Here is a 17,501-nt window from a genome sequence, read left to right on the forward strand (position 1 = left end):
TTAATTAATTCCCTATTAGTTACTTCGGTTTTCTAATGGGTTAATCGTTTTTAGTTAACTATTACGTGTAATTATTGCAAATATTCTACATGATTTATACTTGCATAATATTTGCGTAAAAAGTTTATAGTAAACGCAAAATTGTTTCCATATATATTTATGTATACGTATAGTTTTTGGTTTACAGACATAAAACTTCATATATAAGGTATTTGAATCCATGTAAAGCTTTATATTTGGTTTTTAGCCCGGAAAAATCGGTGCAAAAGTGAGAAAATTAAAAAAAAATGTAATTTACCAAGTGAAGGTCGTACGCCGGCTTTACGAATGCATAACGTAGTAGCTATTGGTTCATATTTTAATTTTTAGCCTTACTGTCAGCATGTTTTCATAGCCCAGTCATTGACGACAGAGACAAAATAAATCGTGAGCTGACCGTTTTGGTTTCGATTCTCGATGGTGGCGCATGAGCCTTTTTTAAAATCATTATTATATACTACATCCAATCTATCTATCTATCTATATCTATTATGTATATAAAAGTGAACGTATCTGTGTGTCTGTGTGTGTGTCTGTGTACATTCTCCTTCGCATTTACTGTTAATTTTCAGTCTACAAACTCGAAATTTGATATACAGGGAACGAAGATTTGAGTAATTCTTTGTAATCCGTTTTCGGACAGAAATTTGCCTGTTACGGAGTCAAAGTTCAACAATTTGACCTTTGAGAACTCTACCGAACTCCTCTGCCAATTTTGGGTCTAAACACTTGAAATTTTAGATATAGGTTCCTTGGAGATGGATCTAACTTAATAACTTGATTTAAGCGCAAAACAATAAATTTTAAGGGGCCATAATGGAGGTCAAAGTTAAAAAATAATTGACCGCTTTTTTCTACTAAATATACACTTCCAAATTCCCGGGCAACGCTGGGCTGAAATGCTAGTATATATATATATATATATATATATATATATATATATATATATATATATATATATATATATAAATGCAGTGTGAAACTACAAGTATTACTGAGAAATTTTCATCTCTAATTGCTTAATAGTACACCCTACATAGTCAACTTCCGACAATGCAAATTACAAGTAATCGGAAATATTTTAGGATGTCTTTTCCGTGATTAAAATATGTAACAAAAATGTATTAAGGAAATAAACAATATCAGCTAATATATATTCGTATTCTATATATTTCAATACTAATTATTGATTATTCCTTCCCTAATTTTGACAATTAAGACACCAATGAAAACTTTAAAATCATTACTGTTAAATGTGTATTCATTTTTCTACATTGAAAGCTTTCTATAAATTTGCCAATTTGAATTGTTACACAAGACCATTATTCGCAGAGGAGGCAACATGTCTTAGAGATAGAAACACTGCACAGAAAACCCGACCCACCCATTTTAGTATTTAATGATGTCGATTTATTCTTCCTTTCGGGTAAATATCGATTTCTATCAGAAGAAACGTTAGGAATAAAATTCAATATCTTATTCACTTAAATATTTCCATGAGCAGCTATCACAGATATGAGAGTTATCTATTGGTAATTCGATAGTTTGGTTAATGCTCATGCCCGAATACGAGTATGTACTGAATTAAGTAAATAATAGATTCTTGGATCCATCTCGAAACTTTGGGCAAACCATAATATATTAAAAAGTCAAGAAACTTTAGCTTCACCTATTCTTACGAACGGGCTCAAATTCCACCTCTCTACACGTATATATATATATATATATATATATATATATATATATGTGTGTGTGTGTATATATATATACATATATATATGTGTGTGTGTGTGTGTGTGTGCTAGCAAGGGTACCCAGCATTTCCCGGGTTGATATGAAGTTCCGTTTGCCCACACCTAAGGATACTAATTATTTTCATCATGGGCGACAATTTCAAAAATAAAAGAACGGATGAAAACATGTAAATGTAATCGTCCAAAAAAAAAAAAAAAAAGAAAGAAGTACGCGATACCCTATTTCGGCAGAAGGGATACAAAGAGAAGAAACTATTCTCCGGATATTGAGCACTTTTTGTTGTTTGTGCGTTAAAAAGACCCCCCCTCGAAAATAAGGGAAAAAAAGGATAGCTAATCAATGAAATGTCTGTTTTCAAAGCAAATTATAGAAATTAGTAATTTCTGTTGATGGATACTGTGTATACATATTTAATGTATGCGTATGGTACGCTACGTGTGTCAGAAATTTCGTGAAAAATATTGAATAATTCCACCCCGTCTTTCCAAGCTCCTCGAAAAATGTAATTCAAGCCTTAATTTTTTTTCAATTAAAGGAGGTTTCATTAAAACAAACAAAACAAAAACAAACAACGTGGTTTTTTTTTAAAAAAGGTTTAAAACTTCGGACTTTACAGGTAAATTTCTAAAAAAACACTATTTTTTTGTTTTAAATTTGAATATATTATTTATTGATCATTTATCTTCAATTTGTGATATATAACACTTTGGTGAGTAAATTAATTATTTACTTTTAATAGGCATTTCAAAATGGGAGGCTGTCTTTCCAAGCTTATAACTACTCGAAAATGTAATTCAAGCCCTAATTTTTTTTTTTAATTAAAGGAGTAAGGACCAAGGTTTCATTTAAAAAAATAACAAAAGAAAAAACAAACAACGTGGTTTAAAAAAAAGGTTTTAAACTTCGGACTTTACAGGTAAATTTCTAAAAAACACTACTTTTTTTAATTTGAATATATTATTTATTGATCTTTTATCTTCAATTTCTGATATATAGAACTTTGGTGAGTAAATGAATTATTTACTTTTTAATAGACACTTAAAAAGGGGGCTACCTGAATTAAAAAAAAACGTTTGTTTAAAATATTATATTAACTTTTTTGGAAAGAACATAAAATTTCACATTGACCCTGAAAATACCGTAAAAATTGAATCAATAGAAAAATTTTGATAGATTTTTAAAGTTTAAAAATTGAAAAATACTGAGCTCGTAAAATTCAATTAATTTCATTAGTTTTAAAAAAAAATATTTCTATTACTTTTAAAACAACTTTATTAGTTTATTTTGGAAGTATAATCCATAAAGAAAATAAACAACCGACTTTTAACGGAGAAATTCACAGTTTTTTTTTAATATTTTATTCGCAGTTTCGTGTTAGGGGTGTCAAAAATTCCTACAAAAATTCTGATACACCTAATGGTACGCTAATAGTGTTACATCGACGTGCATTGAAATAGGTTGTTTCGTGTGAGAAATAACTCTAATTAATGCGTTATATATATATATATATATATATATATATATATATAAATATATATATATATATATATACATATATATATTTAAATAAGAGAGTAGTCACCAACAATGTGTGTTTTTTAACATTATTTTATTATTCCGTGTCTTGGTTTTTCATTGAGAATTATGTTTGGATCATTGTAATAATGTTTTTAAGTCATTGGAATCGTTTACGTACGTTTCAGACGGTCTGACGGTCTGATGCGTCCTCGTCAGAAATTATTTTCAAATGTGAAAACATTTGAAAATAATTTCTGACGAGGACGCATCAGACCGTCTGAAACGTACGTAAACGATTTCAATGACTTAAAAAGATTATTACAATGATCCAAACATAATTCTCAATGAAAAACCAAGACACGGAATAATAAAATAATGTTAAAAAATACACATTGTTGGTGACTACTCCCTTATTTAAATATACATCTTTCTTTCGTTGGAATTTATTAACCCATTTATATATATATATATATATATATATATATATATATATATATATATATATATATTCAAGCAAATATTAAATGGAGACACTTTGCTTTATGATTACTTTTTCTAATTTTTCAATTGTTCGTATAGTCTTCTTTATATCAAAATCAAAAATATTAATAAAAGTTCCATAATTGTTGTGTCACGAGCGTTTTCGATTCGTCTACGAACCATCTGCTGGTGTTGAAGTTAACATTGTCCACGAACTTGCTGATTTTATTACTCGAACTTTTAATCGATATATAATTTAAATCGACATTTCATCAACTCTATGTACTTTTACTTATCATCATCTAACGCCGTTTACAGTTTATTTTAGTTTTCACTTTTAATTCCCATTTCCGCTCCTTCGCACTTTTTCTTCAACACCTTAAGATGATTCGTAAACAAATCGAAAGCGCTCGTGATAGCAACAATTATGGAACTTTTATTAATATTTTTGATTTAGATATAAAACGATTATATGGAAAAACAAAAAATTACAAAAAAAGAAAAAGAATCATAAAGCAAAGAGTCTCCGTGGAATTTAATAATATTTGCTTGAATGAAAAAAAAAGCTGCCTAAATATACTAATTTATAAATATATATATGTGTGTGTGTGTGTTGGGTGTGTGTGCGTGTGTGTGTGTATGCGTGTGTGTGTATGCGTGTGTGTGTGTGTGTGTGTGTGCAGTTCCCCCAACGATTCCTCCGCTTCATCATGGGCATCAAGTGGTAGGACTACATCACTAACAATGAAGTCTTGGAAAGAGCGCATATCACCAGAATTGTGTCCGTGCTTGGGACCAGACAACTTCACTTTATGAGACACCTGTCTCGAATAGATGACACTAGGATGCCCAAATTCGTGTATATATATATATATATATATATATATGAACAAATGATTAATCCAATGAAAAATCCAAAAATGGTAAAATCCAAAACGGTCGAATTTAAAATTTCAATCCACTGGGTAAATTCCAAATGGTCCAAAATCATCCGAAAGGTAGAGTTCCTTGGAAAAAAGTGCAAATGGAATGAATTCCAAATCATTAAAAGAAAAGTACTAGAGATAATATTTGAAACACGTCTGTCAAGGCTGGATGAATCAAAAAAATATTTTTTTGGATTTTTACCCTTCACCGGACTATCCATTCATGTGAAATCTTTTTATTATTTTTCTTTTGCCTCCTGTTCCCCTTACCTCACCCTTTTTTAACCAAGTAAGATCTTTGACTTACTTGTAGTTTCATTAAATACTTTTATATGCAAAATCCGATCCTGCATTTTGCTAATTCCTGCCCTCTGATTAGAAGGAGAGTATTTCTTCGAAATTCCGTGGATTAAGGACTATCCACTTATATTGTGCTTCCTTTTTTAAAATTAAATATGTTTTTAACTCTTTTTCAATATGTCTTTTAACATATTTTATTAATCCTTTGTTCATATTATAAGCTCTATTTCCTTTTCGGTTTTATTGAGCTTTTTATATCTGGCTGAGTTTATTTTACTTGTAAATATTAACTCTTTAATATTTATAATATATTTTAAGTTTACCATTTTGATTACCTTGGTAAACTTATTGTAACTTTTATTTTATTTTATATATATATATATATATATACATATATATATATATATATATATATATATATATATTCTTCATAAGATAAAGGGTGGTGGTGTTTGATCAACACTGCTGGGGAGCCATGATGTAATATGGTGTTTGGTTTTAAATACCCGAAACAATGTTTCATGGTAAACAACTGATGATCCCTTGAAAAATAAATTATTGGTATTATAGTAAATTCGAGAGCGAGTTGATGCAGTGATTGCAGATGATTAAATGACTTACTGACTAGATGGTTTTCTAACGAATGATAAAAAAATATTTTTTTGTATAGTTTTAAAGGTTAAAATCTTCAAAGACTTATATATATATATATATATATATATATATATATATATATATATATATATAAACCATTTTGCGAAAATCTAACGATCAAAGTTTTAATCATTATACTAATCAGGCTGGTTCATAAGACAAAATAGCCACCAACTGGAAATGGACCAATGGGAGATATTTTGGTTCTTTCTGAATTTTACATATTACATCCTTTTGCATTTACCTATTTGAAGACATTTTGTTCTGATGCGTCCACGGATTAATTATCCAATATTGTCATAAAAATATTGATTACTCTCTGGGATAAAAACAGCTTTGTAAAATGTATCGAATCATTTATTTGAGGGGGGAAAACGATTGATGAGATGAACAAAATATTAGCAAAATTGTCATTTATTTATATATGCTCTGTTATTATTTCTTAAGAAATAGTGTTTCTGATTTAAAAAAGAATTAGTATAAACCAAGAATAGAAAATATTCGCAAAGGCGTACATTTTCAGAAAACCTGTTATATATATTATAGGCTATATAAAAATGTACGCTATTGCGAATATTTTGTAAACAGACACACAGATATGTATGTATATATGTATGTATATATGTATGTATGTATGTATGTACATATATATACTGTGTGTGTTTGTGTGGATGTGTGTGTTGGGGTGGAGAGGACTCCTGTAAGCCATGGTGAAGGTAACCTTTCTAGGAGAAGCAAATCTCTGATTAAAAAAAAACATAAAGCGGGAGACCAGTACCCGCATTAAGCTGGTCTGCAGTTTAACTTGTCGCTGGCTATCTTGCTCTTGCTTGTTGCTGGATCTCAACATTTTGAACCGAGAGAGAGACTTTGCTGTCGTACAAAGCTAAGACTCTGTAACATCATCTGTGTATAGATACTCCCTCAGGCATTTGTCTATAAAAGTGGTCCTGTGGCGATGGAAAAGTTGTGATGCGTGGAGGCTTGAAATGCTGGACACAGGTAATAATTGATCTCAATGACCGTCTTCAGTGTCATGCCTGCTTGAGCGTGTGAATTCACCAGTAGGACTAAAAGAAAAAGTCATTTTTGGGCTCATTGACTTTAAATGTCTAAGGGAGTGGCACTCGTCTGACAAGACGTTGCAATCATCATATATACGGCATAATCACGTTGACACACCGGTTCTTGTCAGATCGCTGAAGTTAAGCAAGATTGAGCCTGGCTAGTACCAGATGGGTGACCATTTGGGAATTTTAGGGGCTGTATGTGCTATCCGCTTATCTCGGCATTTGTTTCCAGTCGTCCTGAACCTCCACTTGTCACTGGTATTTAACAATGTCGACTTAGGAGAGGTGTGGTTAGAGATAACGCAACTCATGTCACAAAAATTCACGCGTCGGCACCCTTACATTGGGTATTCATAGTCTGTCAAAACTGAAGGAAGCCTTCTTATATATATATATATATATATATATATATATATATATATATATATATATATATATATATATATATAAAATTGTAATTCAATGAATACCTTTACATACCTTTACAACTATTTGCTAATATTTTCACTCCTCTGATGAGATGGTAGACATCGAAACCCTATAGGTTAAGGAGATTAATTTTCTAAAACATTCTTTGTCTTGCTTAGAATAATAAAAATTCTTTGATATGAAACTCAACCACTTCATTTCATTTCAATGAGAGTTTTTTGAAATTCATTGAATTACAATTTAATTTATTTGCTCTATCTTGCATATCGAGCAATTCTTGTTTAGATGGGATAACTTATAGAATATTACTGCCAGAAATATTTTGTAAACCAACAATCTCACGTTTACATAACCACTGATTGTTAAATAAAAACTATTCCGAAGTATATATATATATATATATATATATATATATATATATATATATATATATATATATATATATATATAAAATAAAAATTACAATTAAATTTACCAAAATGATCCAAGATGGTAAAATTAAAGTATATTATAAATATTAAAGAATTAATATTTATAAAATTATCTCAGCCAGATGTAAAAGCTCGATAAAACAAAACAGGAAACAGAGCTTATAATACGAGCAAACAGTTAATAAAATATGTTAAAAACACTTTGAAATGAGTTAAAAACATATTTAATCTAAAAAGGTGATTACACATGGATGGATAGTCTGGTGGAAAATAAAATTGGATTTTACCGTCACTGGATATTTATTAAGTTATATACTTGGATTTTACCATCACTGTTCTTCAGATCTACACTTCAATTTCTTGTTCTCTGTCAGTGGAGGAGAAATCCTTCACGACTGAGACAATTTTTATTTTTGTTCCTTTTCTCCACGTTAAAAAACGACACTGGTGTCTAACTCTGTCTCGTGGGGAGGCATTGTAAATAGGATCACTGGATTATTTATCTTCCTCCAGACTATCCATTCATGTGTAATCACCTTTTTCTTCACTATATTCCCTCTGCTTCACTATTTTGTTTTTAAGTAAGATCTTTGACTTACTTGTTGTTTCATCAAATACTTCTGCATGCAAAATCCGATCCCGCATTTTGCTAATTCCTACCCTCTGATGAGAAGGAAAGTATTTCTTCGAAACTCCGCGGATTAAAGACTATCCACTTATCTAGTGTTTCCTTTTCAGATTAAATATGTTTTTAACTCATTTCAAAGTGTTTTTTAACATATTTTATTAACTGTTAGCTCACATATATATATATATATATATATATATATATATATATATACTCGGGTTTTTTATATTCAAAAGTAATGGACTAATGAATTCAACGAGGTTGTTAGATAGTGCTCAATACACTCCAACACACCCAAAACACAAATACAAATAGAAACCGTAAGAGAAAAATTCTGTGGTACAATCCCCCTTTTAATCTGAAACTTAAAACAAATCTAGGAATGAAATTCTTAAACTTAATTAAAAAGCACTTCCCTATTAATAACATACTACATAAAATTTTCAATAAAAATACAATAAAACTTAGTTATAGCTGTAATGAAAACCTTGAAGAAATAATTAAAAAACATAATAACAAAATATTAAACGAAAATAGCACACCCATTGCTACCGAAAGCTGTAACTGTAGAATTAAATCAAAATGCCCTCTTAAAGGAAATTGTCAAATTACTTCTGTAGTGTACCAAGCAACTATTTCTACTAAGGAAAATCCGAATGAAAAAAAATATTACATAGGAATGACAAATAACAATTTTAAAGAAAGATTTACCGGTCACAAGTGCTCTTTTGAAAATAATGAGTACAAAAATAGAACTTCCTTGTCTAAATATTACAATGAACTAGTAGAGCAAGGTTACTCCCCAATAGTAAATTGGAAAATTTTAAAGAAAGCGAAAACCTGTTCATCTTTAAACTCGCCTTGCTACCTATGTCTTTATGAGAAATTATTTATACTTACTTTTAGAGAAAGAGATAAATTATTAAATAAGAAGCACGAAAATTCAATTAATTGCAAACATTATAAAACCCATCTTTTAAGTAATTTAGTTTAGATATAAAATTTAAATAAATTAAAAATTGTCACTGATTTCTATAATTTATTAAAATACTATTAATATACTTTCTCCTCTCCTGATTTCATTCTTTACTTCTCCTACCTTATATACCTGTGTGTCTATGTGTATATGTATGTGTCTATGTATTTATTTATGACCGTGTGTACTTAGATCTATATATTTCTATATTATTTGGTATACCCTCCCATGTTTATTCAATCCATTTGTATGTTTCTATGTGTGTATGCATCTATCTGTACTCTTGCCAAATTATTTGTATTCTTATGTATTTCTATATATATAATTTATGTAAATTATACATATTTATGTGTGAGTATATATATGTGTGTGTGCGTTGTTGTTTATTAGTATATGATTGTGTGCATATATTTGTGTATTTTTTGTATGTATGTGTATACATGGGATTATATATATATATATATATATATATATATATATATATATATATCTTTATGTATATATATATATGCTTATTTGTATGTCGGTTGGTTCTCTGTGAGTATATACATATGTATCTTATTATTTTTAATTTGGGTACTATCTACATGTGCGTCGCTATTTTTGAGTATTTCGTTGATTTAATTACTTCTTTTGCCTGTATATATTTATATATTTATAGGTAAGTGTACTTGTATCTGTGTTATTAGTAATCTGGTCTTGAATGTATTATTTTGTGATTTAACATGACTTTATATCAATACTTAAATAGCTTAAACTTCCAACTTAATAGTATAGTTACACCTTTACTTATGTGCATGTATATGTATATATATATATATATATGTATATATATATGTGTGTGTATGTGTGTGCATATTTGGATATATATATTTGTGTGTGTGTATATATATATATTTGTATTGTATTCTTTTTATATACATAAATATTAGTAGTTTTTTATTTATAATTATTGGACCTATTTAATTTATTTAATCCCCTCTTATGACTAAATATGTTATATTAAAAAGATAATAAATATTAATTTTATTCTGTTTTTATTATTATTATTATTATTATTATTATTATTATTATGTTTATTGTTATTAATAATAATTTTAATATTGTTTTATCATTATTTTCTTCTTTTATTCATATATTTATCTAATAAAAACGCGAAAACTTTAAACTTATATCATTTAGCATAAAGGGCCTAATTAATGGTAGACGTATGTTTGAATTGCGTTGATTTTACTCGTTGGACGTATGTAAGTGGATAAATATGCTAGCTGAATACATTCACTGCCTTTTTTGACACGTTCATTTCTGACGCTTGGACTGTATCTTCTGTTTGTATTTGTAATAATATGTTTCATTACTGAATTTTATAATTGTTCATAAATTGGTTGACACGCAGATCTTTTTCTTTTTCTTTTTCTATATACTGTCAAATTCTTACTTTCTCTCTTCCTCTATTTAACTAGATCTCATTATTCTTTCCTTTTCCTTCTAGTTCTTATTCTCTTTATTATAACAATTTATATCTTTTTTCTTTTCTTCTCCATATCATATATATATATATGTGTATATATATATATATATGTATGTGTGTGTATATATATATATATATATATATATATGTATGTATGTATGTGTGTGTATATATATATATATATATGTATGTATGTATGTATGTGTATGTATATATATATATATATTTTCTCTCTTCTTTTTCTCTCTATTTTGTTTTCTCTCTATTTTCTTTGTCTATTTCTGTCTCTATTCCTTTTTTTTTTCTCTTCTCAATCACTCTCTCCCCATTGTAATCTTTTAACTTTATTTAAATTGCCTCTCCCTTTTTACTTTTTTATTTAATTAAAGTCCTGTGTTTTAAGTTTTTTAACTCCAACTTCTAAAGAGTTCCTACCTAAAATAAAAATCCATTATTCATTGAACTTTTGAATAGTCAAGTCGCTGCCTGATGATATCTGTTGTTTGATTGAAACAAGTGGCTATTTGTAGCAGCGGGATGTGAGCATGTTTATATAACAATAAACAAGTATATATATATATATATATATATATATATGTGTGTGTGTGTGTGTGTGTGTGTATGTGTGTGTGTGTGTGTGTGTGTGTGTGTGTGTGTGTGTGTGTGTGTGTGTGTGTGTGTAGGGATCTATCAAGAAATTGTTTCGCTGTATCAGGGCTCGACACTGGTTGTTAGACAGGCAAGTTATTCGGACTTATATTTTCAGGATCGTTTTCTTTTTCCAACAAATCATGAGACAGGGAAAATTTTACAGTTTACGAACCGCATAAATTAAAGACTAACGCTCTATTCTAATTTTTCCAAAAAAGCTTTTACGTGCGCACATTAAACTATGTATTTGTATGAGTCTTTGTGGAAATGAGAATCATATGGATTCTTTGAATAGAACCGAAAGAAAACATGAGATCAATATGCGATCTAAATTCTAAGAATTCATTCAATATTTCTACATTCACATGGTTTCTTATCATTTTTTTCGTTTCTCCGTCGAACATTAAGACGCTCACTAACGAACAAAGTGATTCGTTTCTAATGCGTCAGTTTGTCTGTCCCGTATTTTTTGTTTTTGTTTGGAACACTCCTCGTTAAACGACTACATTTCATGGATGTATCTCTCTATGATATTTGCTTGCCAAGTCGGTCTATCATGCTTCAATTTGAAAATAACATTGATTTTATCATTGGCGCTTAATTGAAAATAATGTTTTCGTTGGTCTGCCATGCTCTAGTTTTAAATATTACTGTCTAAGCCAGTTGTGCTTTATATAAAGCTAGCGTGGATGCCCGGCGTTGCATGGGTGTTTGTAGTTGTGTGAAAAAGAAATAAAAGAAGGCGGAAGTGTTTTTAAAAAAGTGGTAGTGGCGAGGGGGGGAAATCAAAACAACAGTCGACAGCCTATGTGGAGAGGGGTGTTACAAAATGGTAGCAGCGTGGGGTGGGTCCAGATGGAGAGAGGTGTTTATTAAAAAAAAAATGTGGTAGTAGGCAGGCATGCTCGAACCCGTGACACGAAGCGGAAAAAAAGTGCAAAAATCTGACGCCTTACCGATGCTCCATCGCACGACCGGAAGTTCGCAACGTTGAAATTAAGAAAAGTCAATCAAACTGATACGACGATACGATGGCCACGCAAAAAAACAAACAAACAAAAAAAACGACCCCCACCCCAGTTGAGGGTGAAGGGATTAGTGTTTTTGGCCAATTTTCTGATATTTGTTGTCCGAAGGTCGAGGTTTAAAGCGATACCGGTTAGGTGAGGTACCATCGCCTCTGTCAAAAGTTATTGCGAGACACACACACACACACACACACACACACACACACATACAAACAAACACCCATTTTCGCTTTTATATATTAGACTAGAGGGGTACCCGGCGTTGCCCGGGTGTTTATATGTGTTTCTGTTGCGGGGGGGGTAACAAAAAAACAGTTTTGATAGGTAGGTAGGATCGAACCAGCAGCCTTGAGGCGAAGGTGGAAAAAGAGAAAGTGTGAAAATAAACTGACACTTTACCGCTGCGTCAGCAAGAGAGAGTTACAGAAAAGCGTTTCACTTTATTAAAGAATTAAAAAGTGAGGTCAAATATCACGCAATAGAAATCCTGTAATTACTTTTACTGCGATTTAGTTTTTTGGGTTTGTTTACCCAGCTTTGGCTTGTTTTGTTTTCCCAAGATTTTTTTCTTTTTTTTGGAGGGGCGGACCCGCACCCTATAATAAGGGGAGTAGCAATTGTCTGATATAAGGGATCCCCCCCACATTGATCAAAAGCTGGTTGCTTTCTGGACGTTCCCGCTACGGAAGTTGCCTTCGCTTAACACTAGTTTCACTTTTATACGAAAAAACCGAACACACACGAGGGGAACCGAAATACCAAGAATTTTGTTAACGTCGATGTAAATAAATCTAGACGCGATGCGCGTTCGCAAATCGTACATATTATGATCTAGGGGGTATATGAACAGTTCTAATACATAGTAACACCGCAGAGAACCCCCTAAAAAGGCTTTGCTGAACACACAAAAAATGTGAACACACATTTTGCTTTTATATATATAGATAATGTATTCGCTCGTCTGTCAGGCTTGAAGTTTTAAACTAAGTTGTCCTTAATCTGCCTAATTTAAAAATATTATTTCTGTGTGTCTTTCGTGCAGAAGGTTGCAGTAGTATTTTCTTCGTGACGCTTAAATTTGAAATATTGTCACGTTCGAAATATTATTACTGCATATCTTCACGCTTAAGTTTGAAATGGCAATTTTCGCAGTCTGTTATGCTCACATTTGGAATAGCATTGACATTGGTCTGTCAGGCTTAATGTCAAAAGGTTATTTTATTTTAATGGCAATCGCTTCAGACAAGGTGTGAAGCCACAGGATGTAAGGAGCTAAAAAGGATAGAAAATGCTTATCGCCAAGAAACCAGGTGGCAAATGACCTTATTTTAAAAAAAGAAGAAAAAAAGCGAATACTATGGGTAGAAAAAAAAACAGCCAGAGGTAAGAGAGTTCCACAAACCGGCAGATCTTGAAAAGAAACTGCTGGACTAGGAAGTTGTATTACAATGATATATCAAAATAGCGAATTGATGGAGACCACTAGACCGACGAGTTGAACGAGCTGACACAACGGAAGCAAAGAATAGATTGAACAATTCTGAATAACACATACTATAATAGTATTTAAAGAAAAGATTGAGACTAGTAACATCACGTCTGTGTTAAAGAGGTTGCAGAGAAGAAGGGTGGGGGGGCAATCAAATTATAAGTACCTTTCTGCATCTTATCAAGAACGTTCCAGTCAAAATATGACAGCAGGGTTTCGTTAATATATCACGCTTAAGTTGGCAATAGAAGTGTTCTTCACTTGTCAGACTTACATTTTAACTAGAATTTTTGCTTAGTTTCTCGTGTTTAAGATTTAAAGAACATTGGTGTTGGTTAGGTACACTCTGGTGTTGAGACGATTAATCGGGATCGGAATCGGTATCGGAATCGGAAAAATTGGTGGCTATTTTCCGATGCCAAAACCGATTCTTTTAATTGTCTCTTTTTTTTATTTGATTTTGTTTAAAGTAAAATTTTCCATTGCTGGCAATAATGATAAAATAATAAATATTTATTGATTTAAAAATACCAGTGAAGCTAAAATCGATAGATCATCCTCCACAAATGTATTTTTACGTTTACGAAAATATCTGCATATTTGACGTGTGTTTTTACGAAAATCGGGGAAAATAACAATCTTATAGTTAAATATTTAGAGATTTATAAAGAATCGGAATCGGAATCGGTAATTGTATTGGAATCGGGAATTTAGCACGAAATTGGTTATTGAATCGGAATCGGGAAAAATATTGGAACCATCCCATTACTAGTACACTCACAATTAAAAAAAAATATTGTCGTTAGTCCATCACACTAATACGCGATGTAGAATTTGAATACGTAAATGTACGAACTTAACGGACGTATCTAAAGATGATCCGTTTATATTTAGTGCATTTAAACTTGGATATATTTGCAACAAATTAAAATCCAATGGAAGAAAGGCAGTAAAACAATATGCGGCAATTGTGTAGGTTTTCATAATTCACAGATATTTGAGTGCAGTTTTAGATTTTGCAAAACAACAGACGATCTATTTTTATCCGCCGTGACATGTGCGTTTCAATAATTCAATTGCTTTTATTTTATTGAATTTCTGCGCTTTTTTTTTTAAATATGGAGATTAATTGATTATCTATACGCAGTTATACAACGATTGAAATGAAATAATCCATACTAGTGACTGATTAGCTAAGCTCGTTCTTTTATGAGATACACTGGATGACCTCGTATATGATGAATGCGCAATATGAAACAAGCATTGCGCAATTTCTAACGGTACTTTTCCTCATTTGATAACGATAAAGGCTGGTCAAATAATGTAACGCTGGACTAAGCAAAGAAGTGTTAAATATCGATGTGGCCACGTGTAATGTTAATTTGTAGCTAATGTCTAGATAATTGTCTACTATTACAAGAGGTTATGGCCCAACATTTGCTTGCGATCTCATCTTCAAACAGAAACAAATAGACAGAAAAAGCATGACTATAGTATAAATTTATGCATCAATATCTACGACTGCGACAAGGCCATGGGCCTAGTGTTTATTTTAGTAGCATTCTCAAATAGAAACAGAGAAACATAATTACCGCAAATATAGTATACTAGCGTTGCGACCCAATGTTACTCGGGATTGAATGATGATATATATATATATATATATATATATATATATATATATATATATATATATATATTAAGGGGGAGGCCGGACATTGCTTGGGATTAAATGATGAGCAACGAATGTTTCACACTCCCATATTTCTATTCTCATCGAAATCGGTGAAATCGCCAACTTTTCAATCAAATCGATTCACTGCAGCGTATCTCGTTGCATCGGGAAGAAACTCGCATGCCCCTCGCTATGACTTAATTCACAATACATTGTAATCTTCATTGCACTGTAGAGAACCTACTGTTAATTTCATAAAATTATTTATATATATATATATATATATATATATATATATATAAAGGAGATTAGAACAATAGTCTAAAGAGCTGAGTGTATTTTAATGTAACAGTGAAATTACTAGTTTAATTAAAATACAGGAAAGAGAAAGTGCTCATTGTAATTTAGATATATAATAAGCTCGATAGTTAAATGTCCTAGAGCTAATTCAATATTAAGTAATGTGATTGATAATTTTAAATTTAAAAATCAAATTATAATTAAATTAAAAATCCGGTTCATAACAACAAAATCAATTATCTGCAGATAATTGATTTTGTTGTTGTTCCTTCTTATGAAACGGATTTTTAATTTAATTATAATTTGATTTTTAAATTTTAAATTATCAATCACATTACTTAATATATATATATATATATATATATATATATATAATGGCTTGAATTAAAGTTTAAAATGAAAAAAGTCAAGTATCATATTCCAATTGTGCTCTAAACAAAAACATGAATTTCGAACGCGCTCCAGTCATATCAAAGAAACTAGCGTTGATTTTATATGCATGGCCGTTCGACTTTTGTACAAATAAAACTTCTCAAATGCACTTGGGATATTAGGCTGTGTAAAATGTTCACTTCTGTCCAAATCGCCTGTTCCTTCTTTCATCAGATTATTTTGATTATCGATATTTATCGAAGACATTCCGATACAAAACCTATCTAAGAACACTGCCAGGCACATGAAGTTTCTGCGTGTGAAATTGCATAAAAATCGGCCAAACTGTTTTCGAGTCCATATGGAACAAATACACAGACACACAGGCACTCAGATAAAGTTCATATATTAAATCGATAGATAGATACGTAAATTGGATAGATATAGATAGATAGATAGATAGATAGATAGATAGATAGATAGATAAGTATATATATATATATATATATATATATATATACACATAATTTTCACGATTACAATAAGTTATGGACCTTGCTATTTTCCAAATGCTTCTTCAAATAGAGACAAGGATGCAAAGATACCAAGCCTATAGTGTATATTTATACAACTATGTCAAATATTTTAATATGTAACGTTACGCAAATTTGCACATGTAGACCCAACACGTTGCGACAACATCTATTTCCGGGTATTTTCCCAAATAAAACGTGATCGTGCTCTTTCTCTTTGACCTTTGTCCTATCAGACGTCATCTTTCCTCATTTTTATAGTATTTTTCTTTTTTCCTTGCCGTGACGTCATTTCGCACACGGCTCGGTACTTGCATATAGCCGCCATACGCACGTCCTCGCTCTACTACAATAGGTAATAAGCTGAGTACACTTCCACTCCGCATATGTACTCAATAGCACCATATATTTTCCAAGTGTTTCATCGGCAATGTTTTTCATATTGATTATATTATGACAAAAAATAAATAAATGAATAAATAATAACAGCTTCGATAATGATGATAAATTTTCATGCTGTCAAACTAAATTAAAGACTAGCGCATATAAATTTATGTGGGCGTTTTCAACAACTGTTATTCCTAAGTGATTGCAAATTCATTCATTAATGTTAGAAAAAAATTATTTTATTTTTGGTTCATTATATATCATACATTATATAAATGCCCATAATGTAAATGTAATAACTGTTATTATATAAAATGTGACTTCGGCAACGTGTGTTTCCGTAAAGTCTTTTCGCATATACTTTAATAAGGCAAAATGTATGCATATAC

This window comes from Euprymna scolopes, chromosome 6 (assembly GCF_053919585.1).
Source record: "Euprymna scolopes isolate OS-2025 chromosome 6, ASM5391958v1, whole genome shotgun sequence".
Classification (NCBI taxonomy): Eukaryota; Metazoa; Mollusca; class Cephalopoda; order Sepiida; family Sepiolidae; genus Euprymna; species Euprymna scolopes.